Source organism: Vidua macroura, chromosome 13 (genome assembly GCF_024509145.1).
Source record: "Vidua macroura isolate BioBank_ID:100142 chromosome 13, ASM2450914v1, whole genome shotgun sequence".
Lineage (NCBI taxonomy): Eukaryota > Metazoa > Chordata > Aves > Passeriformes > Viduidae > Vidua > Vidua macroura.
The window spans coordinates 20,561,825-20,575,241 of NC_071583.1; the positions used below are offsets into that span (position 1 = coordinate 20,561,825).

Sequence of the window (13,417 nt, forward strand, 5' to 3'; positions counted from 1 at the left end):
AGCTTTGGCCATATCCATTTGCATCTGGTTCCCACAGCCGTACACAACCCCCTTGCAGTACCCAGTTCCCTGAGGCAGAGGGGGACTCCAGCACACCATAGAAATGGTTCTGGTCTGTGCTCCCTTCTAGACTGGGATCATGACTTGGATTATTTGGAAGTCCTGATGAATGATGGTTTGAAGATCTTGGAGGATGTTGGAGGCAAGTTTTCAGTGTGCCTTTCCTGAGAGAATAACCTGAGTCAATGTGACAAGAGCTCACTCATGAGCCATTTCCCTTAACATCATCTTAAGTTTGAAGGAAACTGGAAGCCTTGCCCTGCTCCCTTCTGGAGCCCGGAGCGATCCCACAGGATCGCTATCAGTGGGAGGAAGGAGCATTTGGCTGTCCATCTTCCTCCCATGTGCAATGCCAGTGTGTCCTTCCGTGTGCTCTGTGCAGCCACAGAGGAGAGCAGAGAGGGAAGGGGCCGGGCTCAGGGCTGCGCCCCCGGGCTGAGCCTTGGGTGCAGCCTGAGGATCTCCTACAGCGCCACGGGAGCTGTTCTGTCCGGCCTTTCTTTGCAGCTGAACCTGTTGCTGAAGGTGGTGCAGCTTCCCAACCCATACCCAGTACTGACCCTCTGGGAGATGCTGAGGGTAGGTCAAGGCCTTTCCCCCTGGGAGAGCTGCCAGCTCAGAGCCCAAAGCTCGTCCAGGGGGGCATTGCTGCAGGTGCCAGGACAGAACCACGCATGTGTGTGCCCTCGCCCTGCACCATCCCCTCAGCGCTCCTGCGGCTCAGTGCTGCTCGTGCAGATCTGCAGAGATGACAGAAGCTCCTGTGGCTTTTGGGTTACAGGTTTGTCTGCAGGGAGGACTTCTCCAGCTCCTGGGCTGGATGCTGCGCACCAACAGACCTCCCGTCGCAGGGGTGAGTAGTGTGCCCCTGCTGACCCCACAGGCTGTGCACTGGTTTTGTGGGATCCATTCCTGGGAAATGGAACAACTCTCCCTCTTTCTCTTAAGGTCCTCCAAAAGGAAAGACCCAAGATACTGCAGCCACAAAGTCTCATGAGTCAAACGAATTCCTGAGACAATCACAGAAGGAAGCACAGGGAGGACAAGGTGGGTACATTCCCCTCAGCCTTCTCTGGGACTCAGCAGCTGGGGGATTTCCTTGCACATCTGGACACGCCGTGCCCGGCACAGCGGGAAGAGATCCATGGCAGCCTGGCTGTCCCGCTACTGCTTTCACGGCCTGCAGGGCTGTTTCCCAGCCTGGCCTGGCTGCAGCTTCTCCCCAGCCTCTGCAAGAAGGCATTTGGCAGCAGCTGACAGGGAGCCCAAACTGCACCACGAGTTATGCACACCCTGAGATCCCCTGCAATTTCCCAGTCTCTGAGCAGATGAGGAGATGCAGCTGTTTGCACAAGGGAGTTCTCTGGCCCCCACAGCCTGGGCATTCTCCTGATCTTTACCTGTGACTTTGACAAGCATTGCCTCCAGAAGATGCCACCTCTCCAATGGGGAATGTTTCCATCTGATCCAGCTGTGCCTCTTCCTTTTTCAAGTGATGGACCAAACATCCCTGCAGAAGGACGCACATCCCGGAGGAAGCAGTGGCTCAGTGGCAAGCTCTGCTGCAGGGAGGAAGGCGATGCCAGGCGCAGGCACAGGCACAGGAGGTAATTGCTGTGCCGGGCTCAGCCGGGCTCAGCCCTCAGCGGGGCTGTGTGGCAGCAGCTCTTCCCCCAGGCCCTGCCCTTGCACGGCCCGGCAGCAGCCAAAGCTGGAGGCGCCTCGGCTTCCAGGCCTCTGGAGCTCGTTCACAGCCCCGGGGAATCGGGACTCGCGCACCAACGCCCTTCCCGCTGCAGCTGCTTCCGGAGCTGGCCCTGAGTGCCCAGAGGCCCAAGGCACGGGAGCAGCCCCGAGAGGGAGCCCTGCTGCGAGCCCAGGGCCAGAGCCAGCCCTGGCTCCTGACTGGGCAGGGGCTGCACTGGCTCCTGACAGGGCCTGACTCTGTCCCCTGGGGCTGGGGGAGCTGTCCCAGGGCAGGGAGGGCCAGGGCTGGCAGGGGCTGCTCAGAGAAGGGTTTGGCCGTATGCACCGTGCTGCCAGCTCAGCAGTGCAGCACAGCGCGGGCTCACGCTCCCCGTTGCTCCCACAGATGCAGCCAGCACCACAGCACCTCTTCCAGATTCCCAGAAGGGCATCGGAAGGGGTTTCTGTCATGGAACAGGCTACTCGCTAGAGTTAATGGCAGGCATGCTTCTTTTGAAGCTTGTCTTCATGTTGTGCTGCTTTAGAATCTGGTATTCCTGGAAGAGAAAATGGTGAGTGCTTTGTTGCTTTTTCCCTCAAACAGCTTATTTTGAAGTCTCTTATAGACAGGAAAGGTTCCCAGAGAGTCTGCAGTGGAGTTGTGGCCAGTCTGTGGTTGTCCAAAAAACTCTGCTGAGGGTTCTGCTGCTGCTCAGTGCTTTCATTGGCCTCTTAATTGCTGGGCCTTGTCCTGGGGGGCCCGCTGGGGCTGCAGCCACTGCTGGCTCCCACTGAGGCTGCCTGGCCAAGAGCAGCCCCAGGGGCACAGGGCAGAGGTGAGGCAAGGTGGGGAGGAGAAAGAGCAGGGATGAGATTGCCCTTGCAAGGCAGTCGCGCTCTGGGGCCCGCTCCTGGCCAGGGAGCCTGCCCAGAGCCGTGCCCTGCTCGCCGGGGCCTTGGGGGGCAGCTGTCCAGCTGGGCCAAGGTGTGCCAGCAGCTCCAGCTGGGCTGGGGAGCCTTGCCAGCTCTGGGCCCTGCTGTGTAGGAGGGTCCCAGTGTGCCACTGGCAGGTGGTGGCCTCAGGCTCTCCTCTCTTTCCATAGTCGCAGCTCTGGACAGGAGATGAAAGCAGTGGCTTCCCCTCACACCCAGACTGCTTGTGGAGCACCTCCAGCAGTAATAAGGGCCTGGTCAGCCCTTTCTGGAGTTCTGAGAAGAGGACACCAGTAGATCTGTCTACGAGGAAATCTCCAAAGACCCTGTAGATCCCACTGCCACTTCCTCTCCCCATGGGTATCCCCAAGCTGCCTTCACCCGTTTTTGATCTCCCTCTGTCCCGTCCCAGCCCATTCCCCAGTTCTTCTAAAGACCCCGGTACCAGCCCAGCACCCTCCAGCCCCAACTGAGACCAACATGGTCCCTCCTCTGCCCCTAAGCTCCCTGGCCCTGCCCCCTAAACGCTATTGAAGGTAACCCCCCGCCCCTGCCAGGGTAGGTGATGGCCCCCACTTCGGTTGCAATAAAGAGATGGAGCTGTCACCCCCGTGTCCGGGTGGTACCACCAGCAAAGCCCAGCCAGCACCAGCACTGGCTGAGCTCCATGCCCAGGAGCAGCTGTGGATGCCCACGGTGAGGGCAGGCAGGAGCCAGGCAGGGGCTGCTGTGAGCAGCGGCGGGGCCCCGAGGGGCTGGGGGAGCCCATGCTGAGCGTCCCTGGGCTGAGGGCACATTTCCTTCTGTGGGATCATCTGGGCCTGGAGCTCCTCCAGTGGCATGCCCAGGAAAAGAGGGAAGCCATCAAAAACATCTCCAGGGACACAGCCTGACCTGCAATGCCAGCAGGCAAAACAAAGCTCCTCCCTAATTAACACACACTTGATAGGACCTAATTGATGGGCCATCAGCAATCCAGGGTGCTGCACAGGGTCTGCTCCTCTGGGCGGGGGCCAGAAGGGAAGGGAAGGGCTGTGTGGCCTCGGGGCCTGATGGGGCTGATGAACAGCCCCAGAGGCACAGCAAGCCAGCTGCAATCACACTTGATTTCCAGGTCAAAACACTTGGCCTAGCTGGCCTGGGCTTCCCCATAAGGCACGTGGGGGCTTTGGAGTCCCCCAAAGGGTGCACGAGGGACTAGGGTCCCTTGTGAGACACACAGGGATATTTTAGGTTCTCTCTGAGGCATGGAGGACTCTGGGGGTCCACTGTAAGTCATGCAAGGGATTTGGAATCCTGTGTGAGGCACGCAGGGGGCTTGGGATGTCTCCCACGGTGTGCAGGGTGCTGGGGGTCTCTGCTGAGGCCCGTGACGGGGTTTTGGGGTCTCATTTCAGATGTGGAGAGGGCTGCGGACTCTCATAAGCGTGCCGGTGCTTTGCGTCCCTCCTGCTGCAGGCAGTGGGGCTGGAGTCTCTTTTGAGGCACGCAGGGGCCGGAGCCCTCCCGGCTTCCCTGCTTGGCCCTCCCGGGCCCGTCCGGCTCGGGGCTGCCGCGGCCCAGGGGCAGCCGCCCTGCCGGGACGGCTGTGGCGAGGGGGCGAGGCGGAGCTGCCCCGCCGGGTCGCGCTGCACGGGCACGGCACGGGCGGTGCTGAGCTCCGGGCAGGCGGCACCCCGAGCCCAGGGGCCGCAGCCCCGGCCCTGCCTCCAGCGGAGCCGGGCACAGGCAGCCCCGCAGGCAGAGCGGCGGGACCGGGCACCGCTCAGCGCCCGAGGGGACGGAACCGATGCCACAGGAGCCTGGGGAGCCCTGAGCAGGGCCCTGGCGCTGCCCGCCCGGCTCTCCCGGGCCTGTGGCCATCCCGGGCACCAAGGGCTCGCTCTGTCTTGCGCTCTTCCCGCCCAGCGGGGCTCCGGCTGAGCGCCCGGCTCCTGCCACTGCCTTGGGAACGCTGAGGGGCATTCGGGGACGGAACTGAACTGGCCACGGAGAGAATTCATAGGAGACTTGTTTAGGCCTCTTGCAGACTTGTTTAGGCCCTCTTTAAGTTGACAAACAACTTAAAATCCCAGGCTGAATCGTGTGCTTTAACGTGTGGGTGTAATAAAAAGGTCTTTGTTCATCAAAACGAACATTGAAAGAAGATAAGAATTTAAACTGAATAGAGAATTTCAGACTGTGAGAAGAGAAAGAGGAGGAAAAAGGGGGGGGGCTTGATAAACAACAAGTATTCTGCTTAAGAATTGTGCAAATGCAGCTAGCACAGAAGACTGTGTAACTAACTATATACAAGCTAACTTTTAGGCCAAGGACAACCGGCAAAGAAGATAAGGAGCCTTCATCCCCATGACCACCAAGGGCAGAGAGAAAAAGGACCCCCTAGCAACCAATTGCACCGGCGCAGAGTACATCGAGAGAAAATACGTCAACCGAAAAAAAGGGGGGACTATAAAAACAAAAAGGTCAAAGGGGGAAGGTGCGCCGTGGCAGAGTGGAAACTCCCCGGCCGCCCAGCACTGTTTTTTGCTTAATACCGCTTGCTTAATAAATTCTTGTTAATTGATTTATCTATAATTAGCCTCCCCAATTGAATTTGTCCATAACATGGGGATTCCTTGAAGACGCTTTGTAACTCCCCGTGGTGCCGGGCCGGGCCGTGTCCCAGCGAGCACCAACAGCCAGGAGCTCCGATGCATGCAGCATGGCTGGCACCAGGGAAACGAGTCAACATCCCTACAGCTGCCCGCTCTGCCTGCAGGGCTGTCACGCAACAGCAATGTTCCAGCAAGAACAGGCATTTTTACATCCTCAGGACGATGTGCTCTTGTGGTCCTGGTGGTGGGTCAGAGAGAAAAGCCAAATGTGACAGACTGAACTTGACTGTAGGAGAGGGATGGCTCAGCAGAGGACCTGGGGACCTGCGGTGCCAGCCAGTGACCGGGCACTCGGACACAGCAGGAAGACCCCGACTATCCCACTTCAGCTGGGAGGGTATAAAAGCCCAGAGGTTCTTTGTTCAGGGTCCCCCAGAGGCACCAGCTCAAGCTGCCACTGTTCCAGCACGATAAAATTGTTCTAGGGATCCAGAGGTCTGACACTCTGCTATGGAGGACATTCCACATTTCCAATCTTTTGGGCATTTAGGAGCTTTTGATTTTGCTCTGCACCCAAGAAAAACAAACCCCCAAATGTGCACAAATAACTCCTTTAGCATTTCCTCCTTTTATTTTCAGCCGATTTTTACATTGCTCTCTGCTATCTTGTCCTTGCGATAAATTAATGCTCCAATTTCTTAATTAAAGAAAAAGTATTAATTGGTCCAAATAAAAATTTAGAGAATAACAATGAAAAGCCACTATCCAAAAAAAGGTCAGGGCCGAGCCCGGGTATCGGCGCTGGGTGAGACACAGGCTTGACCGCTCCAGCAGAGGGTCCCCTATGCTTCACGCCGACTGTCCTGCCCGAGCAATTTTTATACGGTTTTTCTTGCCCGAGGCAGAGTCCCTTTTCTTCCTTTTTGGACTGCACATATTCAGGTGGAGTTCTTTCACTGTGGCAAGTTGAACAAAACACGTCCGGAGAGTGATGAGCACCCATGATCGCGTTCCCGGAATTCGGCATTGAGACGTATCTCCGCGATGGCTCCGGCTATCTCAATCTCAGATATTTATCGCGTATTCTTCGTCCCAGGTGTTCCTCAGACCGCCTTGATGGACGATCCATCTCCGGGCTGGCCACGTTCATTTGATTGTAAATTAAGTTCTCCCTCCCTTGTCCAGGTGGTTTTGACATTGTGTTGCAATCCCTGTCACTGGCATGTGCGTTTTAAAACTTCTTATAAGAGTATATCTTAACAGTACATGGCAATAAAATATACAACAATTTTATTTGCACGAATTATCATATACACATAGAACAATCCCTCCCCTTCTATATAAACATATTAATACGTGCTTTCTCTACCTTCTACACAACTACGTTTACTGGTGCTTTATATTATCATCTTATTTCTCAAATCTTAGTTACCTCAAGGTTCATTATGCCAGTCTTCCCTCGGAATTCCCTGATACAGTCTGTAGACCTCCCCTTCCCCTTTTATCTGTTCTTCAAATCTGGCCAAAGCATCTGCTGCTCTACGGTGTACGTTTTCCTCTCCCAGTTTCATTATTTTTGATACTTGATTTGTTTTTCCCATCGCACATTCTGGGTCTGTGGGCATGGCTGCTGCTTGCGTGCCCTGTACTACGGAATGTATCAACCTAATAAAGCATGGTATCAGGCAGGGTAGGAGTATGATCCCGGCTATTGAACATAATATAAAGAGTATTACCTTCTTCCACCATGCTCCATCAAACAGATAATCCCACCAGGATGCTTGGAGTATGGAGTTCCATTTTTGTACTGGAACATGTGCTCCCCTTTTAATTTCTGTTGCCAGGCCTCTGATGCTTTCCCCATAGTCATCAATCTCTACACAACATTCCGATTCATTAAATTTTCCACAGACCCCTCCCTCTTCTGCTAATAAATAGTCGAGGGCTTATGCTGTTTTGATATACAAAGGCCCTCATCTGGGAGTGTTGTTTAGATAGCAGCTCAAGGGCGTCTGAGGTGTGGTTACAAACGACCTCCACCACTGCCTGCAGTCTTATCAGCCGGTTTAACAGATAAATCTGGGGCAAGCACATTTCTCTCTCTCTCTCAGGATTTTTCATGGGGGTACACTGAGAGAAAGAAAGAGAAAATAATTTCTGTTTCTGCTCCTTGTTTTTCTGATGTGGAATGTGCTTGGAGAATTGTTTACCTGGGGTGATTGCTTGATTGGATGCTGGTGAGGATTGTTTGGACCTGGTGGCCAATCGGATCCACCTGTGTCTGGACTCTGGCGAACAGGGTCACGAGTTGTTAGTTAGTTCGATATGGTAGTTAGAGAAAGTAGCGTGTAGTTTTTAGTAGCCTCCTTTATATAGTATATTAATGTATTATAGCATAAAGAATAAATAAAGAAATCATTCAGCCTTCTGAACTGAGTCGGACATCATCATTCTTCCCATTGGGTTCGCCTGCATTTTACAACAAAATCGGGCTCCTATACCCCCAGCTTCCATCCTGAGCCCATGTTGCAGGACCATAATATTCGATTATCCTTTCTGCGGGCCACTCCTCCTCACCCTAAGTCTGACCCCCACCGAAAACAGGGACCTTCTTTTTTACCTCCCTTCTCTTCCTGCTCAGTGTTTCGTATAAGGGGGGCCCAAGTGAGCTGCGTTCTGACCGAGGTAGGGTAAAGAAAGCAGGTCTGATTAATCCTATTATACGTGATCCTTTCCACTGCTGAGGCAACTCGCTGTATGCTTTCTTCCCACAGATCCAATACAAACCATTCGGGGCTTTCCACCTGACGTTTTTGATTTTGCGTTCGTTCGAGAACCCCCTCAACTCCTCCAAGGATTGGTAAGGGTTAGTTCCAGAGCTTTTGTTCCAGCAAAGTCCAATTTTTTCACTCCATTCACATTTGTCTCTTTTTCCTTGGCTCCAGTACCCTGTAGGGTTCTCAGGTTGCCACACTCTGCTTTCGTTAGAGGAGTTTATTGTCAGAGTGGACACACATGGAGCGTATCCTACCATTTCAATGTATTGCTTTGCCTCCCTGCTAACGCAGAACATCCCAATCACTCTTTTGCCCAAGACCCAACCCTCAGGTCTCTGAATTGTTTTTGAGGTTTTGGCATTATCCCATTTTAGGAGTTGCTCTGGGGCTAGGCTCTCACCTTTCCAAGGCCACTTTTCCGCTGATTTGAGCCCCCCGCAGATCCAGCAATTAGATAAGCCCAATTCCGTTGCGATTTCCTGCATCAGATCCACAAATAGGTTTTGATCTGAGGCAGGTAAACCCCAGCTGGTATACTGCTTTTCCAGCTGATCATACTGCTCGCTTAGGGTTCTCAGCCTTTCCTGCTCCATCCTTCTTTTCCTCATTTCTGCTTCCTGTTTTCTCAGCTCCTGTGATAGCTGTTTCATTTTGCTCCCTGGGTCCACTCCCTCTTTGTTCCTCGAAAAGCAGAACATTCGGTCATATTGCAAGCCAACTCAGTCATCCTGATCCTCTAAAAGGTCCAAGATAACCGGCTCACCTTTGAGGGACGTCTTAGTTTCATACTTTAAGTTCTTCCCCACCCAGTATGTTTTACCACCCATAACATACATTCCCAACTGGTTATTGTCATTGCATAACGGATTGGCCCGAAAGTATGCTACAAACACTGACTCCATTTTTCCCCCGGTCCATACTGTTCGGTTACATTTATCACAGATCGGGACAGGTACCTGTTCAGTATTTCTTTTATGTACCTTGCGCTCTGACCGCCCGTCCTTAGGGGTCACCTTTTGTGTATACCACCTTGTTCTTCCTTTTAGCCTGCTATTCCCCTGCTGAGTGCTGTTCCTGGGGCAGTGCCCCTTTATCTTACCCTTGCTGCAGTTCTTTGGGACTGGGGATGTCGGAGCCTCCGATTCCCCGTGTTCTTTCTGGGCAGTCTGTACGCAGTGCCCGCACCCGTTGCCGGGGCCTTGCACCTCTGTGCTGGGCAAGTTCCTCAAACGCGTACCGGTCTTGAGGCACATTACCAGATTCAGGTAGATCAGGACCCCCACGATTATTATTATTCCTCTGCCTCTGCCTGCGCCCACTGGGGTGCCACCAGTGGCGAAGTAAGCCATCTCCTCGGCAGCAAGAATAGTCTTCTGTGCTGTCATACCTGCACCGAGCTGCACACCTCCGTTTAAAGACACCCCACCTCGACAGTTTAACTGTGTCTGCACTGCAGCGTACTTTATTTAACCTTCAGCACTCGATAGCAAGAATTTGAGCCTTTGATTTCAATTTTTCCCTTATCCCGGTTTGGAACACACAAAACCAAATTTCAGAATCTACGTCGATTATCCCCAGTCTTGTGGCAAGCTCTAAGATACGGCTAGTCAGGCACAGTTCTTCTTCCAGGCACTTATCACACAAACCCCTTGGCCAATACCCCCTTCTACAGCGTATGACCCAAACCTCGTTACAGTAACTCACATTTGAAATGCACAAATGGGTAACATTCACAATCGGGCTTAGTGCACCTTATCGGCTCCCTACCAGTCATTTACTTGGTCGACGCAAAGTGAGCTTTAGGTCCCCAGGTGGAGAGGTGATTTTCCACTCTGCCGTCTCTTCCCGTGGCTCGACCTTCTTTACTCGGGATGCGTGGGTCCAACCCTTTTCTGCTGTTCGTATGGCTGTATCTGTGGTTAAGAGGACAAGAAAAGCGCCTTCCCAGTGAAGTGTTAATGGGACCTCTTCCCATGTTTTTATGAGCACCTTGTCCCCTGGTTGTATTCTGTGTATGGAGAAGCCTAAAGGGGTATTTTGTGTCAGGATTCCCTGTTTCCACAATTCCTGTAGATTTTTACTTATAGATATGAGGTGTGGTTGTATCTGTCCATCTTCTATCCTTGGATGCCCTACTGGCATACCATGTTCATATGGCATCCCATACAGCATTTCAAAAGGTGACAGCCCAGTCTCGGAGTGAGGCATGGTTCGAATATTTAATAAGGCTAAGGGGAGACACTTTAACCAAGACATTTTTGCTTCCAAAATTAATTTTGCCAGTTGAGCCTTTAATGTTTGGTTCATCCTTTCAACTTGTCCAGAGCTCTGGGGATGCCAAGGGGTGTGGTATTCCCGCCGGCTCCCTAGAGAGTCAGCTAGTTGTCTAACAATTTTTGAAGTGCGTGCCTTGATCCGAATCTATGCATTTTATTAACCCATATCGGGGAATGATTTCTTCCAGTAGAAATGTTGATACTGTTTGAGCCGTTGCCCGAGAGCTCGGGAGGGCTTCTACCCAGTGAGTTAGTTTGTCTACTATTACTAAGAAGAATTTGCATCTCCCCACCTTAGGCAGATCAGTAAAATCTACCTGAATCCTTTCAAAAGGTCTGTATGCCAGTGGGCGGCTTCCCAGTGCCACCTTTCGGGTCCTTGCCTGATTAATCCTTTGACAAACCATACATCCCTGTACCTCTTGTTTGGCTAATTCATAAATCCCTTTGCACCCAAAAAATCTCAGGAATTGCTCTGCCAGGGCCTGAGCACCCCAGTGTGTTTGTTGATGCGATCTCCTCAGGATCTTTCTGGTGTAGTCCTTAGACAATAACTCCCTTCCGTTTGGCAATTTCCACTTACCTCCTTCTAGCCGGCCTCCTAACTTCTCGTACCCCTCGATTTCCTTCGGGGAGGGGTGGGGAGGATACTCCTGAACCTCCCCTTCCTCGATTCCCGGGGTACTTGCCTCCATCAAAGCCGTGCTTTTGGCCTCTTTGTCTGCAAAATTGTTCCCTCTGGTGCGGAAGCGCATTCCCGTTTGGTGCCCCTTTACATGGACTACAGCAATTGCCTCTGGCCCCCTTATAGCCTTTAAGATCCGTCTGATTATTTCCTCATGCACCAGCCCTTTTCCCCAGGTATTGAGCAGCCCCCTTTCCTCCCAATTCCTCCAAAACGTGTGTACCACCCCAAATGCCTATTTTGAATCTGTACAAATTGTTCCTTTTCTCCCTTCTAATTTCCACAAGGCCCTCAATACCGCATATAACACACAAGCCTGTGCTGACCACCCAGCATTCAGGGGCCCAGATTCCACCACGTCCCCGGTCCTTCTATCCACCACCGCATAACCCAACTTCCTTTTCCTGACTATGACCCTTGCAGACCCATCCACAAACCATTTCTCACCTTCTTCCAATTCTTCCTCTTCCAAGTCTGGTCTTATTTTAGTTTGTAGTTCCACCACTTCGGCACAGTCGTGGAAAGGCACTCCTGCTGCCTCCCCAAATAGGAATTGTGAGGGGTCTTGGGCCGAGGTAGTCCACAACTCCAAATCCTGGGAGTGGATTAATATAGTATTCTAGGAGCCTGGCATCAGTCAGCCATGTATCAGCCTTTTGCTGCAGAATGCTCCGTATACTATGTGGGGTGTCAACTACCAGTGCTGCCCTGAAGGTTACCGTCTTAGCTTCTTCTACTAATATTGCTACTACTACAACTGCTTGTAAGCAGGTGGACCACCCTCTACGTACAGGGTCTAGAAGCTTTGATACGTATCCCACTGGCTTCCTGGCCCCTGCCCAGTCCTGGGTTAGAACCCCATGGGCAGTGTGATTGCTGACGTCCACAAACAGTTGAAAAGGTTTCCTTACATCAGGAAGGCTCAACACCGGGGCAGCCACAAGAGTGTCCTTTATTTCCTTAAAACCTTCCTCATCCTGCTTTGTTCACTTGAGCTTATCCATGGTAAGCTTTTCGTAAAGAAACCTTACCTTCTCGCTGTATCCCTCGATCCATTGCCGGCAGTATCCTAGAAGCCCCAGCAGCTGCCTGACCTCCCTCTTTGTCTGGGGAGGGGGTAAGGTGATAATACCAGTTATCCTGTCCGGACCCAGCTTCTTTTTACCCTTTGTTAACCAGTGTCCTAGGTACTTGACCTCGGGCTCTGTGAACTGTAATTTGGATTTTGAGACCTTCAACCCTTTCTCCCCCAGAAAGTTTAATAGTGCTATTGTACCTGCCTGTACCTCCTCCTCCCTGGGTCCGGCTACCAACAGATCATCCACCTATTGTAATAACTTGGTCCCTTTGACTGGCACAAACTCACTTAAGAGTTTCTCAAGGGCTTGCCCAAATAGGTTGGGCGAATCTACAAAGCCCTGAGGCAAGGATGTCCACCTTAATTGTTGCTTTCTATTTGTGTCCGGGTTCTCCCATTGAAATGCGAAATAGTCCTGACTTTCCCAGGCTAGCGGACAAGTCCCAAAGGCATCCTTTAAATCTATTGCACTGTACCAGGTATCTGCCGGGGATACGTTATTCAGTAGTGTGGACGGGTTCGAGACGGTAGGAAACAAGGTTTTTGTCCTTTGATTTACCGCCCGCAAATCTTGCACCAGCCTACAACTACCATCCACCTTTTGTACTGCCAGGATAGGAGTATTATGTCTTGACATACACAGCTCTAATGTGCCCTTCTTGATTAGATCCTCTATTACAGGTTTCAGTCCCCTCCTACCTTCCATGGGAATTGGGTACTCTTTGATCCTGATCGGATCCTCTGGCCTCTCAATCTCAATGTGAATAGGCTCCATATTTAACCTCCCCGCCTCTCCCTGTGTGTGCCACACTTTAGGGTTTATTTTATTCTCATCCTCCACGGTCAGTTTGTATAAAGTTACCGTTAGCTGGGAGTCCTGTGCTATCAGGCTTAGCCCCGGGACTACCATTAAATCCCTCCCCAGCAAGTTATAATCTGCTTCTTCTACCAGCAGTAAGTTCCCCAGGCAAAACTTATTTTCCAATTCCATTTCCACATTTTTCAAAACCGGTACCTTAAATGGTTCTCCTTTGGCCCCGATGACCACCATTGAGTCCTTACTTTTAGTACATCCCGGTGGCAGTCGCTGAACTGTGGTTCTTTCTGCGCCTGAATCCGCCAAAAATACCAATTCTTGTTTCTGGGGTCCAATTTTTAACTTGTATCAAGGGCTCTCCAGGTGTTCTGGACCCCAAATTATAGAGCCCCTGACACCGCTAATCCTCCTGAAAAATTTGTTCATCCTTTATTCTTTTCTTGCACTCCCTCTTGAAGTGCCCTCTCTGTTTACAGTGAAAGCACTCAGGGCCACTTACCTGTTTGTT

General features: G+C 52.0%; 1 long non-coding RNA gene across 1 annotated transcript; it reads left to right on the top strand.

Moving 5' to 3' along the window:
- Positions 1-1,649: 1,649 nt before the first annotated feature.
- On the top strand, positions 1,650-3,285 carry LOC128813737 (uncharacterized). Its single transcript, XR_008439152.1, has 3 exons — positions 1,650-1,667; positions 2,153-2,318; positions 2,850-3,285. It is a non-coding gene; the product is annotated as an uncharacterized LOC128813737 (long non-coding RNA).
- Positions 3,286-13,417: the final 10,132 nt, after the last annotated feature.